Source organism: Hyla sarda, unplaced genomic scaffold, assembly GCF_029499605.1.
Source record: "Hyla sarda isolate aHylSar1 unplaced genomic scaffold, aHylSar1.hap1 scaffold_2131, whole genome shotgun sequence".
Taxonomy (NCBI): domain Eukaryota; kingdom Metazoa; phylum Chordata; class Amphibia; order Anura; family Hylidae; genus Hyla; species Hyla sarda.
The window spans coordinates 30,558-52,983 of record NW_026608797.1 but is presented as its reverse complement, the minus strand read 5'-3'; the positions used below and the strand labels follow the sequence as shown (position 1 = coordinate 52,983).

The window sequence follows — 22,426 nt, the reverse complement described above, 5'->3', positions numbered from 1 at the left end:
TGAATTTGTCGCACAGAAAGTTGCAGGCCAAATATGTGTGACATTTCTGCGACTTTAGCTTCTAGAGCATTTTTACAACATTATACATAGGTGCTGAATACATAAAAAGCGACTGTTCAGCGACAGACAAGTCGCATCGGCTGAAAGTAGGCCAGAATGTCAGTCCATGTTGGAGCAGGTTTAGATACAGTCTAAAGCATAGATCTCAAAGTCTGTGCACAGAATTTAGCAAGGGCCTCGCACCTTCTGATGCATCAGGTAGGTGCACAATAGCATAGCCTAACCCTCTGTACTTTGGTCTATATTGATGCGGGACATAGACAGCCAGCTGATGACCAATCCATTAGTGCAATGGATGGCTGGAAGCATTTGTCTTTGCCTTTGCAATACCACAGAAGCAATGCATGGTCAATGTACAGCAATGACACACCTGTGTGAACAGCCAGGAGACCCCCCCCCCATGTTATGTTACATAGTTACATAGTTAGTACGGTCGAAAAAAGACATATGTCCATCACGTTCAACCAGGGAATTAAGGGGTAGGGGTGTGGCGCGATATTGGGGAAGGGATGAGATTTTATATTTCTTCATAAGCATTAATCTTATTTTGTCAATTAGGAACATTCAGCACCCACCCGCTATCAAGGCAGCTGCCTATCATGTCATGCCCTACCTGCACAGGTGTGCTGGCTACTCAAATGATCCAATTAAGGAGGCCATTTAGTCAGCAGCAGCAGAAGTCCTGTGCCTGGACGCTCCAACAGGGGCCAGACACAAGCAGAAGCAGAAGCAGCAGAAGCAGCAGCAGCACCACCTTTTGTTTTTTGGCTGCAGCAGCAGCAAGGCCCACAGGGCTGGCTAGCTGGCTAGCCAGCAAGCAGGTAGCAATGAAAGTAGGAATCTTTCTTTTTAACCCTGTAAGGGGGTGGTGCACTGTACCCGAAGATACTGCCATATCGGGTCAATGCATAGGGCGACGGAAGCAAGCTTCGAAATCGGCCCCCGTTCTCAAAAATCCATTTAATATATGGTCCCCAGATAGGGGACGTATCAGATATTAAACTGATAAGAACAGATACTACACTTGATCTTAGCCAAAAGGCCGAGAAGCGATAACCGTGAAAGGGGCGGGCCCAACAAGGTCCCCTTCATGGGCACTATCACTGCTTGCTGTCAGGGAGGCTGCCAGACAATTTTCCATGTACACTCTGGGCTGGGGGGCAGTCAACCACCAGTACACACAGCAGAACCTAAACCCATACCATTATTGCTAAGCAGCAAGACAGGGGCCCATTGCACTCCCACGGGGCCTTTTTAAATGCAATCCATAACCCGGATTTGCCAGGAACCCTTCTTACTCCTCCTACTTGCATGTGACACTGGGCTTAGGATCTGCATAGGAAACACACACACAAGCACACACCTACCTTTGTTGCCTGCAGATGCCTCCTTGGCTGTCCCCAAACGGTATCAAACCAACACCCACGGGAAGCTGTAAGCATAGAGGACATGCCTGCACCCCATTGGACTTACCTGTGTGGGTTAAATCCGGGTTATTTGACAACCTATGGCGGTGATGGTTCTGCTCAGGCAGAGCAGTGCTGATGCTCCTCATAAAGCTGTCGCTGCTGTGAAGGTTCTAGGTGACATCACAAATCCCTTTGGTTACATACACAACAAAGCTGGGTTGTTGTTGTTTACACTCTGCAAGGCCTGTGGAAGTGAGTGACATCATAGCACTGTAGTTCTGAGGGTTCAAGATGGATGCAACAATCTCCTGTTGCTTCTATGAAGGCCGTAATAGACGACATCACCAAACAGCTCCATAGTCACATACACAGCAAAGGAGAGATGTTGTTTACACCTAGTGATGTCAGTGGTATTGAGTGACATCACAGCACAGTGCTAAGGCTCCTGGGCCTGGACACAGCAGCGGCTGCAATATCTCAACGGAGAATACGTTTATATCTATGTGTGTGTGTGCGCATATATATATATATATATATATATATATATATATATATATATATTTCTCCGCCGAAATCACTTTTAAACCCATTTCCACCTTTTTTTCCCTTCTCTTCCTCTTACTTTTTTTTCACGTTTTTTTACGTTTTTCTCCTTTTCGCCTCTTTTCTGGGCGTATTATTCTTCTTTTTCTTCTTTTTTTTCGTCTAATGCATACCCCATCAGTGCAGCAATGCTTATTCAATACCGCCAGCAGATGGAGACACTGGGGGATAATTTTCTAAGGATTTATACTGATTTTTCCTGTCTGAATTTGTCGCACAGAAAGTTGCAGGCCAAATATGTGTGACATTTCTGCGACTTTAGCTTCTAGAGCATTTTTACAACATTATACATAGGTGCTGAATACATAAAAAGCGACTGTTCAGCGACAGACAAGTCGCATCGGCTGAAAGTAGGCCAGAATGTCAGTCCATGTTGGAGCAGGTTTAGATACAGTCTAAAGCATAGATCTCAAAGTCTGTGCACAGAATTTAGCAAGGGCCTCGCACCTTATGATGCATCAGGTAGGTGCACAATAGCATAGCCTAACCCTCTGTACTTTGGTCTATATTGATGCGGGACATAGACAGCCAGCTGATGACCAATCCATTAGTGCAATGGATGGCTGGAAGCATTTGTCTTTGCCTTTGCAATACCACAGAAGCAATGCATGGTCAATGTACAGCAATGACACACCTGTGTGAACAGCCAGGAGACCCCCCCCCCCCCCATGTTATGTTACATAGTTACATAGTTAGTACGGTCGAAAAAAGACATATGTCCATCACGTTCAACCAGGGAATTAAGGGGTAGGGGTGTGGCGCGATATTGGGGAAGGGATGAGATTTTATATTTCTTCATAAGCATTAATCTTATTTTGTCAATTAAGAACATTCAGCACCCACCGGCTATCAAGGCAGCTGCCTATCATGTCATGCCCTACCTGCACAGGTGTGCTGGCTACTCAAATGATCCAATTAAGGAGGCCATTTAGTCAGCAGCAGCAGAAGTCCTGTGCCTGGACGCTCCAACAGGGGCCAGACACAAGCAGAAGCAGAAGCAGCAGAAGCAGCAGCAGCACCACCTTTTGTTTTTTGGCTGCAGCAGCAGCAAGGCCCACAGGGCTGGCTAGCTGGCTAGCCAGCAAGCAGGTAGCAATGAAAGTAGGAATCTTTCTTTTTAACCCTGTAAGGGGGTGGTGCACTGTACCCGAAGATACTGCCATATCGGGTCAATGCATAGGGCGACGGAAGCAAGCTTCGAAATCGGCCCCCGTTCTCAAAAATCCATTTAATATATGGTCCCCAGATAGGGGACGTATCAGATATTAAACTGATAAGAACAGATTTTTTTTAAGTTAGCCCTCAGAACTCACTCAGAGTTCCAAGATCTTATTTGGAACTCAATTTTGTGTTCATCATCAGGTAACATGTTTTTATTTCTTTTCTTAAACACTAATGAAACAAAATAGAACATTTAAAAACAAAATAAGAAACAACATAAAATAGCAAAACCAAACATTACTTTCTAATTAAGCAAAACCAAATTAGAAGGTCATCCCCTTCCTCCATGCAAACACCATTAGAAAGTCTATCAGTCCTCGACTGATATTGCCATTTGCTATATCTTTCTTAACTTGAGACGCTAACCAGCCTGGAATTTTATACGTTTCAACAAAACGGTTCATGTCTGCCTTGAAAGAAAAATAGACTTTATCCCGAGCTTCTTCCTCCCGGTTCTTCAAGCCTATCTTTAGATCCATCATATCTTTGTCAAACGTTTTTCTTTCTGCTTCCGACAAATTTTCCAACAAACCACCAAGCACACCAAAATACTGCACTGGCACATACACTTCCTCCTCTCTCTTCTTCTTCTGCTCTGTAGGTCTTCTAGTTGGAACCTGCTCCACTTCTGGTTCTTTCACTTCAGCTGGTTCCTCTCTGCTTCTTTTTACAGCTTCCTTTTTCTCTGAATTTTTCTCAGACTTTTTCTTAGGACACGAGCCAAGCAGATGGCCCTCCTCACCACACAGATGGCATTTCCTTTTCTTTTGACAATTTTCCACGTCGTGACCCTCCTCTTGACACTTGAAACACCACAAAAACGTGCAATCCTCCTTTCTGTGACCGTACTGTTTACATTTGCGGCAAAAATCTTGCATGCCAGAAAAATACAGATCCCCGTTCACAGAACCAATTTTAAACCGTCCTGGGGGGATCACTAACTTGCCATCTGCCATTTTAAATTTCACATGGAACCTCCACTTGGTGGTCCATAGTCCATATTGATTAAATACCTTGCCTTTAGGCAGAACACTGTCACAGAATCGAGACAAAAAGGTAACGATATCCTCCTCCGAAGTATATGGGCTATACATCCTTATAGTCACCAATCGTTCTCTACGTGGGAAATGTGGAACTATCTCCACCCCTTCCAAAACCGGACATACCTTCTTTTGCTGCAATATGTTCCAAAATGACTCATAGTCCTCTTCAGAAGCCAGCACCGCGTCGTAGTATCCACTTCTGGGAAACTCAAGCATGGATAGGATTTGCTCCCTCTTGACTTCCAGCAACTTAAACAGCACTTCTTCCACGACAAAGACAAGGCCTCTTTCCTTCTTCCGGACATCGAGCAGGGAAATACGAACTCCATTCCGAAGTCTCGCAAAAGGCGGCACGCCTTCCGAAGAAAAACCGCAATCTTCCTCCATGTCCATGATGTCCAGACACCTCCCCCACCGAAGTAGGTAGGTGGGGATCGCCTCCCGTTGTCTGGGGACTAAGCCGGCTCCCTGATAGCAGCAGGGGGGTGAAGTCCCTCCGTTAAGAAGGACGATCCCCCCAGGCAAAGGAGCCGGGTACCACAGACACCCTCTGGCCAGACCAAGTGAGCAGAACTACACTTGATCTTAGCCAAAAGGCCGAGAAGCGATAACCGTGAAAGGGGCGGGCCCAACAAGGTCCCCTTCATGGGCACTATCACTGCTTGCTGTCAGGGAGGCTGCCAGACAATTTTCCATGCACACTCTGGGCTGGGGGGCAGTCAACCACCAGTACACACAGCAGAACCTAAACCCATACCATTATTGCTAAGCAGCAAGACAGGGGCCCATTGCACTCCCACGGGGCCTTTTTAAATGCAATCCATAACCCGGATTTGCCAGGAACCCTTCTTACTCCTCCTACTTGCATGTGACACTGGGCTTAGGATCTGCATAGGAAACACACACACAAGCACACACCTACCTTTGTTGCCTGCAGATGCCTCCTTGGCTGTCCCCAAACGGTATCAAACCAACACCCACGGGAAGCTGTAAGCATAGAGGACATGCCTGCACCCCATTGGACTTACCTGTGTGGGTTAAATCCGGGTTATTTGACAACCTATGGCGGTGATGGTTCTGCTCAGGCAGAGCAGTGCTGATGCTCCTCATAAAGCTGTCGCTGCTGTGAAGGTTCTAGGTGACATCACAATCCCTTTGGTTACATACACAACAAAGCTGGGTTGTTGTTGTTTACACTCTGCAAGGCCTGTGGAAGTGAGTGACATCATAGCACTGTAGTTCTGAGGGTTCAAGATGGATGCAACAATCTCCTGTTGCTTCTATGAAGGCCGTAATAGACGACATCACCAAACAGCTCCATAGTCACATACACAGCAAAGGAGAGATGTTGTTTACACCTAGTGATGTCAGTGGTATTGAGTGACATCACAGCACAGTGCTAAGGCTCCTGGGCCTGGACACAGCAGCGGCTGCAATATCTCAACGGAGAATACGTTTATATCTATGTGTGTGTGTGCGCATATATATATATATATATATATATATATATATATATATTTCTCCGCCGAAATCACTTTTAAACCCATTTCCACCTTTTTTTCCCTTCTCTTCCTCTTACTTTTTTTTCACGTTTTTTTACGTTTTTCTCCTTTTCGCCTCTTTTCTGGGCGTATTATTCTTCTTTTTCTTCTTTTTTTTCGTCTAATGCATACCCCATCAGTGCAGCAATGCTTATTCAATACCGCCAGCAGATGGAGACACTGGGGGATAATTTTCTAAGGATTTATACTGATTTTTCCTGTCTGAATTTGTCGCACAGAAAGTTGCAGGCCAAATATGTGTGACATTTCTGCGACTTTAGCTTCTAGAGCATTTTTACAACATTATACATAGGTGCTGAATACATAAAAAGCGACTGTTCAGCGACAGACAAGTCGCATCGGCTGAAAGTAGGCCAGAATGTCAGTCCATGTTGGAGCAGGTTTAGATACAGTCTAAAGCATAGATCTCAAAGTCTGTGCACAGAATTTAGCAAGGGCCTCGCACCTTCTGATGCATCAGGTAGGTGCACAATAGCATAGCCTAACCCTCTGTACTTTGGTCTATATTGATGCGGGACATAGACAGCCAGCTGATGACCAATCCATTAGTGCAATGGATGGCTGGAAGCATTTGTCTTTGCCTTTGCAATACCACAGAAGCAATGCATGGTCAATGTACAGCAATGACACACCTGTGTGAACAGCCAGGAGACCCCCCCCCCCCCCCATGTTATGTTACATAGTTACATAGTTAGTACGGTCGAAAAAAGACATATGTCCATCACGTTCAACCAGGGAATTAAGGGGTAGGGGTGTGGCGCGATATTGGGGAAGGGATGAGATTTTATATTTCTTCATAAGCATTAATCTTATTTTGTCAATTAGGAACATTCAGCACCCACCCGCTATCAAGGCAGCTGCCTATCATGTCATGCCCTACCTGCACAGGTGTGCTGGCTACTCAAATGATCCAATTAAGGAGGCCATTTAGTCAGCAGCAGCAGAAGTCCTGTGCCTGGACGCTCCAACAGGGGCCAGACACAAGCAGAAGCAGAAGCAGCAGAAGCAGCAGCAGCACCACCTTTTGTTTTTTGGCTGCAGCAGCAGCAAGGCCCACAGGGCTGGCTAGCTGGCTAGCCAGCAAGCAGGTAGCAATGAAAGTAGGAATCTTTCTTTTTAACCCTGTAAGGGGGTGGTGCACTGTACCCGAAGATACTGCCATATCGGGTCAATGCATAGGGCGACGGAAGCAAGCTTTGAAATCGGCCCCCGTTCTCAAAAATCCATTTAATATATGGTCCCCAGATAGGGGACGTATCAGATATTAAACTGATAAGAACAGATACTACACTTGATCTTAGCCAAAAGGCCGAGAAGCGATAACCGTGAAAGGGGCGGGCCCAACAAGGTCCCCTTCATGGGCACTATCACTGCTTGCTGTCAGGGAGGCTGCCAGACAATTTTCCATGCACACTCTGGGCTGGGGGGCAGTCAACCACCAGTACACACAGCAGAACCTAAACCCATACCATTATTGCTAAGCAGCAAGACAGGGGCCCATTGCACTCCCACGGGGCCTTTTTAAATGCAATCCATAACCCGGATTTGCCAGGAACCCTTCTTACTCCTCCTACTTGCATGTGACACTGGGCTTAGGATCTGCATAGGAAACACACACACAAGCACACACCTACCTTTGTTGCCTGCAGATGCCTCCTTGGCTGTCCCCAAACGGTATCAAACCAACACCCACGGGAAGCTGTAAGCATAGAGGACATGCCTGCACCCCATTGGACTTACCTGTGTGGGTTAAATCCGGGTTATTTGACAACCTATGGCGGTGATGGTTCTGCTCAGGCAGAGCAGTGCTGATGCTCCTCATAAAGCTGTCGCTGCTGTGAAGGTTCTAGGTGACATCACAAATCCCTTTGGTTACATACACAACAAAGCTGGGTTGTTGTTGTTTACACTCTGCAAGGCCTGTGGAAGTGAGTGACATCATAGCACTGTAGTTCTGAGGGTTCAAGATGGATGCAACAATCTCCTGTTGCTTCTATGAAGGCCGTAATAGACGACATCACCAAACAGCTCCATAGTCACATACACAGCAAAGGAGAGATGTTGTTTACACCTAGTGATGTCAGTGGTATTGAGTGACATCACAGCACAGTGCTAAGGCTCCTGGGCCTGGACACAGCAGCGGCTGCAATATCTCAACGGAGAATACGTTTATATCTATGTGTGTGTGTGCGCATATATATATATATATATATATATATATATATATATATATATATATTTCTCCGCCGAAATCACTTTTAAACCCATTTCCACCTTTTTTTCCCTTCTCTTCCTCTTACTTTTTTTTCACGTTTTTTTACGTTTTTCTCCTTTTCGCCTCTTTTCTGGGCGTATTATTCTTCTTTTTCTTCTTTTTTTTCGTCTAATGCATACCCCATCAGTGCAGCAATGCTTATTCAATACCGCCAGCAGATGGAGACACTGGGGGATAATTTTCTAAGGATTTATACTGATTTTTCCTGTCTGAATTTGTCGCACAGAAAGTTGCAGGCCAAATATGTGTGACATTTCTGCGACTTTAGCTTCTAGAGCATTTTTACAACATTATACATAGGTGCTGAATACATAAAAAGCGACTGTTCAGCGACAGACAAGTCGCATCGGCTGAAAGTAGGCCAGAATGTCAGTCCATGTTGGAGCAGGTTTAGATACAGTCTAAAGCATAGATCTCAAAGTCTGTGCACAGAATTTAGCAAGGGCCTCGCACCTTCTGATGCATCAGGTAGGTGCACAATAGCATAGCCTAACCCTCTGTACTTTGGTCTATATTGATGCGGGACATAGACAGCCAGCTGATGACCAATCCATTAGTGCAATGGATGGCTGGAAGCATTTGTCTTTGCCTTTGCAATACCACAGAAGCAATGCATGGTCAATGTACAGCAATGACACACCTGTGTGAACAGCCAGGAGACCCCCCCCCCCCCCCCCATGTTATGTTACATAGTTACATAGTTAGTACGGTCGAAAAAAGACATATGTCCATCACGTTCAACCAGGGAATTAAGGGGTAGGGGTGTGGCGCGATATTGGGGAAGGGATGAGATTTTATATTTCTTCATAAGCATTAATCTTATTTTGTCAATTAGGAACATTCAGCACCCACCCGCTATCAAGGCAGCTGCCTATCATGTCATGCCCTACCTGCACAGGTGTGCTGGCTACTCAAATGATCCAATTAAGGAGGCCATTTAGTCAGCAGCAGCAGAAGTCCTGTGCCTGGACGCTCCAACAGGGGCCAGACACAAGCAGAAGCAGAAGCAGCAGAAGCAGCAGCAGCACCACCTTTTGTTTTTTGGCTGCAGCAGCAGCAAGGCCCACAGGGCTGGCTAGCTGGCTAGCCAGCAAGCAGGTAGCAATGAAAGTAGGAATCTTTCTTTTTAACCCTGTAAGGGGGTGGTGCACTGTACCCGAAGATACTGCCATATCGGGTCAATGCATAGGGCGACGGAAGCAAGCTTCGAAATCGGCCCCCGTTCTCAAAAATCCATTTAATATATGGTCCCCAGATTCTTAGCCAAAAGGCCGAGAAGCGATAACCGTGAAAGGGGCGGGCCCAACAAGGTCCCCTTCATGGGCACTATCACTGCTTGCTGTCAGGGAGGCTGCCAGACAATTTTCCATGCACCACTCTGGGCTGGGGGGCAGTCAACCACCAGTACACACAGCAGAACCTAAACCCATACCATTATTGCTAAGCAGCAAGACAGGGGCCCATTGCACTCCCACGGGGCCCTTTTTTAAATGCAATCCATAAACCCCGGATTTGCCAGGAACCCTTCTTACTCCTACTTGCATGTGACACTGGGCTTAGGATCTGCATAGGAAACACACACACAAAGCACACACCTACCTTGTTGCCTGCAGATGCCTCCTTGGCTGTCCCCAAACGGTATCAAACCAACACCCACGGGAAGCTGTAAGCATAGAGGACATGCCTGCACCCCATTGGACTTACCTGATGTGGGTTAAATCCGGGTTATTTGACAACCTATGGCGGTGATGGTTCTGCTCAGGCAGAGCAGTGCTGATGCTCCTCATAAAGCTGTCGCTGCTGTGAAGGTTCTAGGTGACATCACAAAATCCCTTTGGTTACATACACAACAAAGCTGGGTTGTTGTTGTTTACACTCTGCAAGGCCTGTGGAAGTGAGTGACATCATAGCACTGTAGTTCTGAGGGTTCAAGATGGATGCAACAATCTCCTGTTGCTTCTATGAAGCCGTAATAGACGACATCACCAAACTGCTCCATAGTCACATACACAGCAAAGGAGAGATGTTGTTTACACCTAGTGATGTCAGTGGTATTGAGTGACATCACAGCACAGTGCTAAGGCGCCTGGGCCTGGACACAGCAGCGGCTGCAATATCTCAACGGAGAATACGTTTATATCTATGTGTGTGTGGTGCGCATATATTATATATATATATATATATATATAATATATATATATATATATATTTCTCCGCCGAAATCACTTTTAAACCCATTTCCACCTTTTTTTCCCTTCTCTTCCTCTTACTTTTTTTTTCACGTTTTTTTACGTTTTTCTCCTTTTCGCCTCTTTTCTGGCGGTATTATTCTTCTTTTTCTTCTTTTTTTTCGTCTAATGCATACCCCATCAGTGCAGCAATGCTTATTCAATACCCGCCAGCAGATGGAGACACTGGGGGATAATTTTCTAAGGATTTATACTGATTTTTCCTGTCTGAATTTGTCGCACAGAAAGTTGCAGGCCAAAATATGTGTGACATTTCTGCGACTTTAGCTTCTAGCATTTTTACAACATTATACATAGGTGCCTGAATACATAAAAAGCGACTGTTCAGCGGACAGACAAGTCGCATCGGCTGAAAGTAGGCCAGAATGTCAGTCCATGTTGGAGCAGGTTTTAGATACAGTTCTAAAGCATAGAATCTCAAAAGTCTGTGCACAGAATTTAGCAAGGGCCTCGCACCTTCTGATGCCATCAGTAGGTGCACAATAGCATAGCCTAACCCTCTGTACTTTGGTCTATATTGATGCGGGACATAGACAGCCAGCTGATGACCAATCCATTAGTGCAATGGATGGCTGGAAGCATTTGTCTTTGCCTTTGCAATACCACAGAAGCAATGCATGGTCAATGTTACAGCAATGACACACCTGTGTGAACAGCCAGGAGACCCCCCCCCCCCCCCCCCATGTTATGTTACATAGTTACATAGTTAGTACGGTCGAAAAAAGACATATGTCCATCACGTTCAACCAGGGAATTAAGGGGTAGGGGTGTGGCGCTGATATTGGGGAAGGGATGAGATTTTATATTTCTTCATAAGCATTAATCTTATTTTGTCAATTAGGAACATTCAGCACCCACTCCGCTATCAAGGCAGCTGTCCCCTATCATGTCATGCCCTACCTGCACAGGTGTGCCTGGCTACTCAAATGATCCAATTAAGGAGGCCATTTAGTCAGAAGCAGCAGAAGTCCTGTGCCTGGACGCTCCAACAGGGGCCCAGACACAAGCAGAAGCAGAAGCAGCAGAAGCAGCACCACCTTTTGTTTTTGGCTGCAGCAGCAGCAAGGCCCACAGGGCTGGCTAGCTGGCTAGCCAGCAAGCAGGTAGCAATGAAAGTAGGAATCTTTCTTTTTAACCCTGTAAGGGGGTGGTGCACTGTACCCGAAGATACTGCCATATCGGGTCAATGCATAGGGCGACGGAAGCAAGCTTCGAAATCGGCCCCGTTCTCAAAAATCCATTTAATATATGGTCCCCCAGATAGGGGACGTATCAGATATTAAACTGATAAGAACAGATACTACACTTGATCTTAGCTCAAAAGGCCGAGAAGCGATAACCGTGAAAGGGCGGGCCCAACAAGGTCCCCTTCATGGGCACTATCACTGCTTGCTGTCAGGGAGGCTGCCAGACAATTTTCCATGCACACTCTGGGCTGGGGGGCAGTCAACCACCAGTACACACAGCAGAACCTAAACCCATACCATTATTGCTAAGCAGCAAGACAGGGCCCATTGCACTCCCACGGGGCCCTTTTTAAATGCAATCCATAACCCGGATTTGCCAGGAACCCTTCTACTCCTCCTACTTGCATGTGGACACTGGGCTTAGGATCTGCATAGGAAACACACACACAAGCACACACCTACCTTTGTTGCCTGCAGATGCCTCCTTGGCTGTCCCCAAACGGTATCAAACCAACACCCACGGGAAGCTGTAAGCTTAGAGGACATGCCTGCACCCCATTGGACTTACCTGTGTGGGTTAAATCCGGGTTATTTGACAACCTATGGCGGTGATGGTTCTGCTCAGGCAGAGCAGTGCTGATGCTCCTCATAAAGCTGTCGCTGCTGTGGAAGGTTCTAGGTGACATCACAAATCCCTTTGGTTACATACACAAACAAAGCTGGGTTGTTGTTGTTTACACTCTGCAAGGCCTGTGGAAGTGAGTGACATCATAGCACTGTAGTTCTGAGGGTTCAAGATGGATGCAACAATCTCCTGTTGCTTCTATGAAGGCCGTAATAGACGACATCACCAAACAGCTCCATAGTCACATACAACAGCAAAGGAGAGATGTTGTTTACACCTAGTGATGTCAGTGGTATTGAGTGACATCACAGCACAGTGCTAAGGCTCCTGGGCCTGGACACAGCAGCGGCTGCAATATCTCAACGGAGAATACGTTTATATCTATGTGTGTGTGTGCGCATATATATTATATATATATATATATATATATATATATATATATATATTTCTCCGCCGAAATCACTTTTAAACCCATTTCCACCTTTTTTTCCCTTCTCTTCCTCTTACTTTTTTTTTCACGTTTTTTTACGTTTTTTTCTCCTTTTCGCCTCTTTTCTGGGCGTATTATTCTTCTTTTTCTTCTTTTTTTTCGTCTAATGCATACCCCATCAGTGCAGCAATGCATTATTCAATACCGCCAGCAGATGGAGACACTGGGGGATAATTTTCTAAGGATTTATACTGATTTTTCCTGTCTGAATTTGTCGCACAGAAAGTTGCAGGCCAAATATGTGTGACATTTCTGCGACTTTAGCTTCTAGAGCATTTTTACAACATTATACATAGGTGCTGAATACATAAAAAGCGACTGTTTCAGCGACAGACAAGTCGCATCGGCTGAAAGTAGGCCAGAATGTCAGTCCATGTTGGAGCAGGTTTAGATACAGTCTAAAGCATAGATCTCAAAGTCCTGTGCACAGAATTTAGCAAGGGCCTCGCACCTTCTGATGCATCAGGTAGGTGCACAATAGCATAGCCTAACCCTCTGTACTTTGGTCTATATTGATGCGGGACATAGACAGCCAGCTGATGACCAATCCATTAGTGCAATGGATGGCTGGAAGCATTTGTTCTTTGCCTTTGCAATACCACAGAAGCAATGCATGGTCAATGTACAGCAATGACACACCTGTGTGAACAGCCAGGAGACCCCCCCCCCCCCCCCATGTTATGTTACATAGTTACATAGTTAGTACGGTCGAAAAAAGACATATGTCCATCACGTTCAACCAGGGGAATTAAGGGGTAGGGGTGTGGCGCGATATTGGGGAAGGGATGAGATTTATATTTCTTCCATAAGCATTAATCTTATTTTGTCAATTAGGAACATTCAGCACCCACCCGCTATCAAGGCAGCTGCCTATCATGTCATGCCCTACCTGCACAGGTGTGCTGGCTACTCAAATGATCCAATTAAGGAGGCCATTTAGTCAGCAGCAGCAGAAGTCCTGTGCCTGGACGCTCCAACAGGGGCCAGACACAAGCAGAAGCCAGAAGCAGCAGAAGCAGCAGCAGCACTTCACCTTTTGTTTTTTGGCTGCAGCAGCAGCAAGGCCCACAGGGCTGGCTAGCTGGCTAGCCAGCAAGCAGGTAGCAATGAAAGTAGGAATCTTTCTTTTTAACCCTGTAAGGGGGTGGTGCACTGTACCCGAAGATACTGCCATATCGGGTCAATGCATAGGGCGACGGAAGCAAGCTTCGAAATCGGCCCCCGTTCTCAAAAATCCATTTAATATATGGTCCCCAGATAGGGGGACGTATCAGATATTAAACTGATAAGAACAGAATACTACACTTGATCTTAGCCAAAAGGCGAGAAGCGATAACCGTGAAAGGGGCGGGCCCAACAAGGTCCCCTTCATGGGCACTATCACTGCTTGCTGTCAGGGAGGCTGCCAGACAATTTTCCATGCACACTCTGGGCTGGGGCAGTCCAACCACCAGTACACACAGCAGAACCTAAACCCCATACCATTATGCTATGCAGCAAGACAGGGGCCCATTGCACTCCCACGGGGGCCTTTTTAAATGCAATCCATAACCCGGATTTGCCAGGAACCTTCTTACTCCTCCTACTTGCCATGTGACACTGGGCTTAGGATCTGCATAGGAAACACACACACAAGCACACACCTACCTTTGTTGCCTGCAGATGCCTCCTTGGCTGTCCCCAAACGGTATCAAACAACACCCACGGGAAGCTGTAAGCATAGAGGACATGCCTGCACCCCATTGGACTTACCTGTGTGGGTTAAATCCGGGTTATTTGACAACCTATGGCGGTGATGGTTCTGCTCAGGCAGAGCAGTGCTGATGCTCCTCATAAAGCTGTCGCTGCTGTGAAGGTTCTAGGTGACATCACAAATCCCCTTTGGTTACATACACAACAAAGCTGGGTTGTTGTTGTTTACACTCTGCAAGGCCTGTGGAAGTGAGTGACATCATAGCACTGTAGTTCTGAGGTTCAAGATGGATGCAACAATCTCCTGTTGCTTCTATGAAGGCCATAATAGACGACATCACCAAAACAGCTCCATAGTCACATACACAGCAAAGGAGAGATGTTGTTTACACCTAGTGATGTCAGTGGTATTGAGTGACATCACAGCACAGTGCTAAGGCTCCTGGGCCTGGACACAGCAGCGGCTGCAATATCTCAACGGAGAATACGTTTATATCTATGTGTGTGTGTGCGCATATATATATATATATATATATATATATTATATTATATATATATTATTTTCTCCGCCGAAATCACTTTTAAACCCATTTCCACCTTTTTTTTCCCTTCTCTTCCTCTTACTTTTTTTTCACGTTTTTTTACGTTTTTCTCCTTTTCGCCTCTTTTCTGGGCGTATTATTCTTCTTTTTCTTCTTTTTTTTCGTCTAATGCATACCCCATCAGTGCAGCAATGCTTATTCAATACCGCCAGCAGATTGGAGACACTGGGGGATAATTTTCTAAGGATTTATACTGATTTTTCCTGTCTGAATTTGTCGCACAGAAAGTTGCAGGCCAAATATGTGTGACATTTCTGCGACTTTAGCTTCTAGAGCATTTTTACAAACATTATACATAGGTGCTGAATACATAAAAAAGCGACTGTTCAGCGACAGACAAGTCGCATCGGCTGAAAGTAGGCCAGAATGTCAGTCCATGTTGGAGCAGGTTTAGATACAGTCTAAAGCATAGATCTCAAAGTCTGTGCACAGAATTTAGCAAGGGCCCTCGCACCTTCTGATGCATCAGGTAGGTGCACAATAGCATAGCCTAACCCTCTGTACTTTGGTCTATATTGATGCGGGACATAGACAGCCAGCTGATGACCAATCCATTAGTGCAATGGATGGCTGAGAGCATTTGTCTTTGCCTTTGCAATAACACAGAAGCAATGCATGGTCAATGTACAGCAATGACACACCTGTGTGAACAGCCAGGAGACCCCCCCCCCCCCCCCCCCCCCCCATGTTATGTTACATAGTTACATAGTTAGTACGGTCGAAAAAAAGACATATGTCCATCACGTTCAACCAGGGAATTAAGGGGGTAGGGGTGTGGCGCGATATTGGGAAGGGATGAGATTTTATATTTCTTCATAAGCATTAATCTTATTTTGTCAATTAGGAACATTCAGCACCCACCCGCTATCAAGGCAGCTGCCTATCATGTCATGCCCTACCTGCACAGGTGTGCTGGCTACTCAAATGATCCAATTAAGGAGGCCATTTAGTCAGCAGCAGCAGAAGTCCTGTGCCTGGACGCTCCAACAGGGGCCAGACACAAGCAGAAGCAGAAGCAGCAGCAGCACCACCTTTTGTTTTTTGGCTGCAGCAGCAGCAAGGCCCACAGGGCTGGCTAGCTGGCTAGCCAGCAAGCAGGTAGCAATGAAAGTAGGAATCTTTCTTTTTAACCCTGTAAGGGGGTGGTGCACTGTACCCGAAGATACTGCCATATCGGGTCAATGCATAGGGCGACGGAAGCAAGCTTCGAAATCGGCCCCCGTTCTCAAAAATCCATTTAATATATGGTCCCCAGATAGGGGACGTATCAGATATTAAAACTGATAAGAACAGATACTACACTTGATCTTAGCCAAAAGGCCGAGAAGCGATAACCGTGAAAGGGGCGGGCCCAACAAGGTCCCCCTTCATGGGCACTATCACTGCTTGCTGTCAGGGAGGCTGCCAGACAATTTTCCATGCACACTCTGGGCTGGGGGGCAGTCAACCACCAGTACACACAGCAGAACCTAAACCCATACCATTATTGCTAAGCAGCAAGACAGGGGCCCATTGCACTCCCACGGGGCCTTTTTAAATGCAATCCATAACCCGGATTTGCCAGGAACCCTTCTTACTCCTCCTACTTGCATGTGACACTGGGCTTAGGATCTGCATAGGAAACACACACACAAGCACACACCTACCTTTGTTGCCTGCAGATGCCTCCTTGGCTGTCCCCAAACGGTATCAAACCAACACCCACGGGAAGCTGTAAGCATAGAGGACATGCCTGCACCCCATTGGACTTACCTGTGTGGGTTAAATCCGGGTTATTTGACAACCTATGGCGGTGATGGTTCTGCTCAGGCAGAGCAGTGCTGATGCTCCTCATAAAGCTGTCGCTGCTGTGAAGGTTCTAGGTGACATCACAAATCCCTTTGGTTACATACACAACAAAGCTGGGTTGTTGTTGTTTACACTCTGCAAGGCCTGTGGAAGTGAGTGACATCATAGCACTGTAGTTCTGAGGGTTCAAGATGGATGCAACAATCTCCTGTTGCTTCTATGAAGGCCGTAATAGACGACATCACCAAACAGCTCCATAGTCACATACACAGCAAAGGAGAGATGTTGTTTACACCTAGTGATGTCAGTGGTATTGAGTGACATCACAGCACAAGTGCTAAGGCTCCTGGGCCTGGACACAGCAGCGGCTGCAATATCTCAACGGAGAATACGTTTATATCTATGTGTGTGTGTGCGCATATATATATATATATATATATATATATATATAATATATATATATATATATTCTCTCGCCGAAATCACTTTTAAACCCATTTCCACCTTTTTTTCCCTTCTCTTCCTCCTTACTTTTTTTTTCACGTTTTTTACGTTTTTCTCCTTTTCGCCTCTTTTCTGGGCGTATTATTCTTCTTTTTCTTCTTTTTTTTCGTCTAATGCATACCCCATCAGTGCAGCAATGCTTATTCAATACCGCCAGCAGATGGAGACACTGGGGGATAATTTTCTAAGGATTTATACTGATTTTTCCTGTCTGAATTTGTCGCACAGAAAGTTGCAGGCCAAATATGTGTGACATTTCTGCGACTTTAGCTTTCTAGAGCATTTTTACAACATTATACATAGGTGCTGAATACATAAAAAGCGACTGTTCAGCGACAGACAAGTCGCATCGGCTGAAAGTAGGCCAGAATGTCAGTCCATGTTGGAGGCAGGTTTAGATACAGTCTAAAGCATAGATCTCAAAGTCTGTGCACAGAATTTAGCAAGGGCCTCGCACCTTCTGATGCATCAGGTAGGTGCACAATAGCATAGCCTAACCCTCTGTACTTTGGTCTATATTGATGCGGGACATAGACAGCCAGCTGATGACCAATCCATTAGTGCAATGGATGGCTGGAAGCATTTGTCTTTGCCTTTGCAATACCACAGAAGCAATGCTGGTCAATGTACAGCAATGACACACCTGTGTGAACAGCCAGGAGACCCCCCCCCCCCCCCCCCCCCATGTTATGTTACATAGTTACATAGTTAGTACGGTCGAAAAAAGACATATGTCCATCACGTTCAACCAGGGAATTAAGGGGTAGGGGTGTGGCGCGATATTGGGGAAGGGATGAGATTTTATATTTCTTCATAAGCATTAATCTTATTTGTCAATTAGGAACATTCAGCACCCACCCGCTATCAAGGCAGCTGCCTATCATGTCATGCCCTACCTGCACAGGTGTGCTGGCTACTCAAATGATCCAATTAAGGAGGCCATTTAGTCAGCAGCAGCAGAAGTCCTGTGCCTGGACGCTCCAACAGGGGCCAGACACAAGCAGAAGCAGAAGCAGCAGAAGCAGCAGCAGCACCACCTTTTGTTTTTTGGCTGCAGCAGCAGCAAGGCCCACAGGGCTGGCTAGCTGGCTAGCCAGCAAGCAGGTAGCAATGAAAGTAGGAATCTTTCTTTTTAACCCTGTAAGGGGGTGGTGCACTGTACCCGAAGATACTGCCATATCGGGTCAATGCATAGGGCGACGGAAGCAAGCTTCGAAATCGGCATCCGTTCTCAAAAATCCATTTAATATATGGTCCCCAGATAGGGGACGTATCAGATATTAAACTGATAAGAACAGATACTACACTTGATCTTAGCCAAAAGGCCGAGAAGCGATAACCGTGAAAGGGGCGGGCCCAACAAGGTCCCCTTCATGGGCACTATCACTGCTTGCTGTCAGGGAGGCTGCCAGACAATTTTCCATGCACACTCTGGGCTGGGGGGCAGTCAACCACCAGTACACACAGCAGAACCTAAACCCATACCATTATTGCTAAGCAGCAAGACAGGGGCCCATTGCACTCCCACGGGGCCTTTTTAAATGCAATCCATAACCCGGATTTGCCAGGAACCCTTCTTACTCCTCCTACTTGCATGTGACACTGGGCTTAGGATCTGCATAGGAAACACACACACAAGCACACACCTACCTTTGTTGCCTGCAGATGCCTCCTTGGCTGTCCCCAAACGGTATCAAACCAACACCCACGGGAAGCTGTAAGCATAGAGGACATGCCTGCACCCCATTGGACTTACCTGTGTGGGTTAAATCCGGGTATTTGACAACCTATGGCGGGTGATGGTTCTGCTCAGGCAGAGCAGTGCTGATGCTCCTCATAAAGCTGTCGCTGCTGTGAAGGTTCTAGGTGACATCACAAATCCTTTGGTTACATACACAACAAAGCTGGGTTGTTGTTGTTTACACTCTGCAAGGCTGTGGAAGTGAGTGACATCATAGCACTGTAGTTCTGAGGGTTCAAGATGGATGCAACAATCTCCTGTTGCTTCTATGAAGGCCGTAATAGACGACATCACCAAACAGCTCCATAGTCACATACACAGCAAAGGAGAGATGTTGTTTACACCTAGTGATGTCAGTGGTATTGAGTGACATCACAGCACAGTGCTAAGGCTCCTGGGCCTGGACACAGCAGCGGCTGCAATATCTCAACGGAGAATACGTTTATATCTATGTGTGTGTGTGCGCATATATATATATATATATATATATATATATATATATATATATTTCTCTCCGCCGAAATCACTTTTTAAACCCATTTCCACCTTTTTTTCCCTTCTCTTCCTCTTACTTTTTTTTCACGTTTTTTTACGTTTTTTCTCCTTTTCGCCTCTTTTCTGGGCGTATTATTCTTCTTTTTCTTCTTTTTTTTCGTCTAATGCATACCCCATCAGTGCAGCAATGCTTATTCAATACCGCCAGCAGATGGAGACACTGGGGGATAATTTTCTAAGGATTTATACTGATTTTTCCTGTCTGAATTTGTCGCACCAGAAAGTTGCAGCCAAATATGTGTGACATTTCTGCGACTTTAGCTTCTAGAGCATTTTTACAACATTATACATAGGTGCTGAATACATAAAAAGCGACTGTTCAGCGACAGACAAGTCGCATCGGCTGAAAGTAGGCCAGAATGTCAGTCCATGTTGGAGCAGGTTTAGATACAGTCTAAAGCATAGATCTCAAAGTCTGTGCACAGAATTTAGCAAGGGCCTCGCACCTTCTGATGCATCAGGTAGGTGCACAATAGCATAGCCTAACCCTCTGTACTTTGGTCTATATTGATGCGGGACATAGACAGCCAGCTGATGACCAATCCATTAGTGCAATGGATGGCTGGAAGCATTTGTCTTTGCCTTTGCAATACCACAGAAGCAATGCATGGTCAATGTACAGCAATGACACACCTGTGTGAACAGCCAGGAGACCCCCCCCCCCCCCCCCCCATGTTATGTTACATAGTTACATAGTTTAGTACGGTCGAAAAAAGACATATGTCCATCACGTTCAACCAGGGAATTAAGGGGTAGGGGTGTGGCGCGATATTGGGGAAGGGATGAGATTTTATATTTCTTCATAAGCATTAATCTTATTTTGTCAATTAGGAACATTCAGCACCCACCCGCTATCAAGGCAGCTGCCTATCATGTCATGCCCTACCTGCACAGGTGTGCTGGCTACTCACAATGATCCAATTAAGGAGGCCATTTAGTCAGCAGCAGCAGAAGTCCTGTGCCTGGACGCTCCAACAGGGGCCAGACACAAGCAGAAGCAGAAGCAGCAGAAGCAGCAGCAGCACCACCTTTTGTTTTTGGCTGCAGCAGCAGCAAGGCCCACAGGGCTGGCTAGCTGGCTAGCCAGCAAGCAGGTAGCAATGAAAGTAGGAATCTTTCTTTTTAACCCTGTAATGGGGTGGTGCACTGTACCGAAGATACTGCCATATCGGGTCAATGCAATAGGGCGACGGAAGCAAGCTTCGAAATCGGCCCCCGTTCTCAAAAATCCATTTAATATATGGTCCCCAGATAGGGGACGTATCAGATATTAAACTGATAAGAACAGATACTACACTTGATCTTAGCCAAAAGGCCGAGAAGCGATAACCGTGAAAGGGGCGGGCCCAACAAGGTCCCCTTCATGGGGCACTATCACTGCTTGCTGTCAGGGAGGCTGCCAGACAATTTTCCATGCACACTCTGGGCTGGGGGGCAGTCAACCACCAGTACACACAGCAGAACCTAAACCCATACCATTATTGCTAAGCAGCAAGACAGGGGCCCATTGCACTCCCACGGGGCCTTTTTAAATGCAATCCATAACCCGGATTTGCCAGGAACCCTTCTTACTCCTCCTACTTGCATGTGACACTGGGCTTAGGATCTGCATAGGAAACACACACACAAGCACACACCTACCTTTGTTGCCTGCAGATGCCTCCTTGGCTGTCCCCAAACGGTATCAAACCAACACCCACGGGAAGCTGTAAGCATAGAGGACATGCCTGCACCCCATTGGACTTACCTGTGTGGGTTAAATCCGGGTTATTGACAACCTATGGCGGTGATGGTTCTGCTCAGGCAGAGCAGTGCTGATGCTCCTCATAAAGCTGTCGCTGCTGTGAAGGTTCTAGGTGACATCACAAATCCCTTTGGTTACATACACAACAAAGCTGGGTTGTTTGTTGTTTACACTCTGCAAGGCCTGTGGAAGTGAGTGACATCATAGCACTGTAGTTCTGAGGGTTCAAGATGGATGCAACAATCTCCTGTTGCTTCTATGAAGGCCGTAATAGACGACATCACCAAACAGCTCCATAGTCACATACACAGCAAAGGAGAGATGTTGTTTACCACCTAGTGATGTCAGTGGTATTGAGTGACATCACAGCACAGTGCTAAGGCTCCTGGGCCTGGACACAGCAGCGGCTGCAATATCTCAACGGAGAATACGTTTATATCTATGTGTGTGTGTGCGCATATATATATATATATATATATATATATATTTCTCCGCCGAAATCACTTTTAAACCCATTTCCACCTTTTTTTCCCTTCTCTTCCTCTTACTTTTTTTTCACGTTTTTTTACGTTTTTTCTCCTTTTCGCCTCTTTTCTGGCGTATTATTCTTCTTTTTCTTCTTTTTTTTCGTCTAATGCATACCCCATCAGTGCAGCAATGCTTATTCAATACCGCCAGCAGATGGAGACACTGGGGGATAATTTCTAAGGAATTTATACTGATTTTTCCTGTCTGAATTTGTCGCACAGAAAGTTGCAGGCCAAATATGTGTGACATTTCTGCGACTTTAGCTTCTAGAGCATTTTTACAACATTATACATAGGTGCTGAATACATAAAAAGCGACTGTTCAGCGACAGACAAGTCGCATCGGCTGAAAGTAGGCCAGAATGTCAGTCCATGTTGGAGCAGGTTTAGATACAGTCTAAAGCATAGATCTCAAAGTCTGTGCACAGAATTTAGCAAGGGCCTCGCACCTTCTGATGCATCAGGTAGGTGCACAATAGCATAGCCTAACCCTCTGTACTTTGGTCTATATTGATGCGGGACATAGACAGCCAGCTGATGACCAATCCA

At 46.0% G+C, this 22,426-nt stretch overlaps 8 non-coding genes and 1 pseudogene across 8 annotated transcripts; all 9 read right to left on the bottom strand.

Annotated features, from left to right (window-relative positions):
- Positions 1 to 923: 923 nt before the first annotated feature.
- Positions 924 to 1,114, bottom strand: LOC130319443 (U2 spliceosomal RNA). The gene has a single exon (XR_008865626.1). It is a non-coding gene; the product is annotated as a U2 spliceosomal RNA (small nuclear RNA).
- A 2,089-nt stretch (positions 1,115 to 3,203) lies between these two features.
- LOC130319455 (U2 spliceosomal RNA) lies at positions 3,204 to 3,393 on the bottom strand. The gene has a single exon (XR_008865636.1). It is a non-coding gene; the product is annotated as a U2 spliceosomal RNA (small nuclear RNA).
- A 3,635-nt stretch (positions 3,394 to 7,028) lies between these two features.
- On the bottom strand, positions 7,029 to 7,219 carry LOC130319444 (U2 spliceosomal RNA). Its single transcript, XR_008865627.1, has one exon. It is a non-coding gene; the product is annotated as a U2 spliceosomal RNA (small nuclear RNA).
- Positions 7,220 to 9,313: 2,094 nt separating this feature from the next.
- LOC130319456 (U2 spliceosomal RNA) lies at positions 9,314 to 9,456 on the bottom strand (annotated as a pseudogene).
- Positions 9,457 to 11,567: 2,111 nt separating this feature from the next.
- LOC130319452 (U2 spliceosomal RNA) lies at positions 11,568 to 11,759 on the bottom strand. The gene has a single exon (XR_008865633.1). It is a non-coding gene; the product is annotated as a U2 spliceosomal RNA (small nuclear RNA).
- Positions 11,760 to 13,866: 2,107 nt separating this feature from the next.
- LOC130319453 (U2 spliceosomal RNA) lies at positions 13,867 to 14,058 on the bottom strand. Its single transcript, XR_008865634.1, has one exon. It is a non-coding gene; the product is annotated as a U2 spliceosomal RNA (small nuclear RNA).
- Positions 14,059 to 16,158: 2,100 nt separating this feature from the next.
- LOC130319447 (U2 spliceosomal RNA) lies at positions 16,159 to 16,350 on the bottom strand. Its single transcript, XR_008865629.1, has one exon. It is a non-coding gene; the product is annotated as a U2 spliceosomal RNA (small nuclear RNA).
- A 2,106-nt stretch (positions 16,351 to 18,456) lies between these two features.
- Positions 18,457 to 18,647, bottom strand: LOC130319445 (U2 spliceosomal RNA). Its single transcript, XR_008865628.1, has one exon. It is a non-coding gene; the product is annotated as a U2 spliceosomal RNA (small nuclear RNA).
- A 2,095-nt stretch (positions 18,648 to 20,742) lies between these two features.
- On the bottom strand, positions 20,743 to 20,933 carry LOC130319449 (U2 spliceosomal RNA). Its single transcript, XR_008865631.1, has one exon. It is a non-coding gene; the product is annotated as a U2 spliceosomal RNA (small nuclear RNA).
- Between the last annotated feature and the right edge of the window lie 1,493 nt (positions 20,934 to 22,426).